The sequence below is a fragment of the Ptiloglossa arizonensis genome, chromosome 10, assembly GCF_051014685.1.
Source record: "Ptiloglossa arizonensis isolate GNS036 chromosome 10, iyPtiAriz1_principal, whole genome shotgun sequence".
Taxonomy (NCBI): domain Eukaryota; kingdom Metazoa; phylum Arthropoda; class Insecta; order Hymenoptera; family Colletidae; genus Ptiloglossa; species Ptiloglossa arizonensis.
This window is the reverse complement of record NC_135057.1, coordinates 16,879,314-16,881,691: the sequence shown is the minus strand read 5'-3', so window position 1 is coordinate 16,881,691 and position 2,378 is coordinate 16,879,314.

Below are 2,378 nucleotides of genomic sequence, written 5' to 3'. Positions count from 1 at the left end.
AATCGCTGCGAACCGCCGCGATCGTTCGCGGACAACCTGTATTATATTGTATTTATTGCGGAAAATGCGAGGAAGATGGTGAAGAAAGCCAAATGATCCGGGAAGAGAGCATCGACGATGATAAGTTATTAAGTAAATATTACAGCGTATTATAAATTATAAAGAATCCTCTCGACTGGAGGCTCGATCCTGTACATAAGCTGTATATACGTCGTTTCGCCCGATAATATTACGTATAAACGAGAGATAGAGTCGTCGGACGCGATTAGAATAAAATTGAGAAGAATTATTAAACGATAGATGGGACACTGCAATATACCTGATCATCGGTTTAATTAGCGAGCTTTACGACCGCGTATAAGATGTAAATCCGTATCGCGTACGCGCTTAGTGGTTTACGAGGTGATAGACGCGCGAAAGGGAAACCGAGAGTACGTGTGTGTGAACGGACTTAGTACTGTGTATAGCGAGTCTAAATAAATGGAGACATTTAAAATAAACGCGCGGAATAATTGCCATTCTCTCGTTTCACCGATCCTCTCCTAAATCGACGCTGGGAAGATTTAGACGGACAGGTAAGTCGTTCGACGCGAGCCGTGCGATTTAATTTCCGAAGGAAATTTTTTCCACAGACGAAACGTTATTTACGCGATATCTGGTCCGTGGGCTCGAGGAGCGATTCGGGGCTCCGAAAGGGCCGCGGCAGCGCGCGGCCGTTCGAGAGAATTATTCTCCAAAAATAGCGCGATACGCGCGGCCCTTCCGAGAACCTTTTTGAAGCGGCTCGCGAGGTTTACCCGGAGCCATAATTTATCGAGATGAAGTCATTTCGCCTTTCCCGGGCGAATCCGTTCGCGCGAAGTCTGGGACTCGTCTATGCCGGGTTCGAGTCCGCGGAAAGCAACAACAACAATCAACGAGAGTCGCGGGGACGATCGTTTTTCTTTTCTCGAGCGTTGGCGAAATAATCGCGACGGCCGCGTTATCGAGCGTGACGCGCGATCGTCGACACCGACGGGAACAAACGATCCAGTTTTTAATAGCGCCGTTCACCGCCACGGACCTCGTAAATAGAGAAGCTAATCGGGCATTGGCGACCGTTATCCCGCGACAAGAGATACGCGAGAAGATACCCCGGCCGTGTTACCGACCTACTTCCTGTTGGCGGAATATCCGACGTTAAACGGAACCATTTTATATCGAGTCTCGTTAATGAGCCCGTCGTTAGCCTGTCGTCCATTATCTCGATATAAAACACGCGTCGTTACCGCCGCGTTGATCGATTAATCGCCGCTGAATCTAGAATGTCTATTAGAAGCGCGATTACGCGCGGCGAGCATGCACGCTGATTACACGTTTTACGGTCCGTCCCGTGCCCAGCGAAGCCACTCGAGACGCACCCGATAAGACGCTCCATCGCGACGCGATTGCGCGAGAAAAGAGAAAAATCGGCGCGCGAATACCGATCGAGTCCCGTCCTCGCGCACCTTTCGAAAGATCGATCCTCGTTTACGAGAAATCGATTCGATTCGTCGCCGGTTGCGCGACGACCGTAAACGGAAGATATCGTATTCGGTTCTCGGGTGGCGTTCATTTTTCCGAATTTCGACGGGTATTTCGAATTTCACGGGAGAAGTTTTCGCGGGGTTCGACGAAACGGAAAATCCGAGCTTACCGCTTTCTACGAAGTCGTCGGTGGCTTTCTAGAAAGCGGGCGTAATTTACGCGTTGTTGAATCGTCGGCCGTGGTTGCGTCACCGTTTATAAATATCGGCTGGTCGATCGAGTATCCAAAGGCGACGACGGGTCCACGGGGACACCAGTCGCGCCGCGATCCGCGTTCGAATCGGACGCTCGAACCTCGATCCTCCGTCCGGGCTCGCGTCTCCCTGGGAATCCTCTCTGGTTCGAACGAAGAGGCGGTTCGTAGCCGTCGCTGGCATCGACGGGTCCATATATGAAGCAGTAAGCAAGGTAGCCCGCGCCGCCCTGTAATTCACCCGCCGCAACATCCAAATAAAGAATTCGTAATGGCGATGATGACCACCGCCAATTTTCTCGATATAGCCGATACACCAATAACTCAGCCGATATCCAGCCGATATCCAGCCGATGCCCAGCCGATATCCAGCCGGTACGTTGCCGCAATTTCGCTCATTGTCCTCCGGATCTCCGCGAAACGAGTTGGACGTCGCGCGAGAACGATCGAACGAGATTCCATTATCGCGCGTTATCGCGAACGACGAGGAGCGATCCACCGACCGACGGGGGCCCTTCGTTTCAACGAGTTCCCGAGGATGCCCGGAGCGGGCCAGCTCCGCGCCGAATCGACCGACCGTTCAAAGTCGTTTCGCCCCGCCACCGTGCCGACTCCTTCG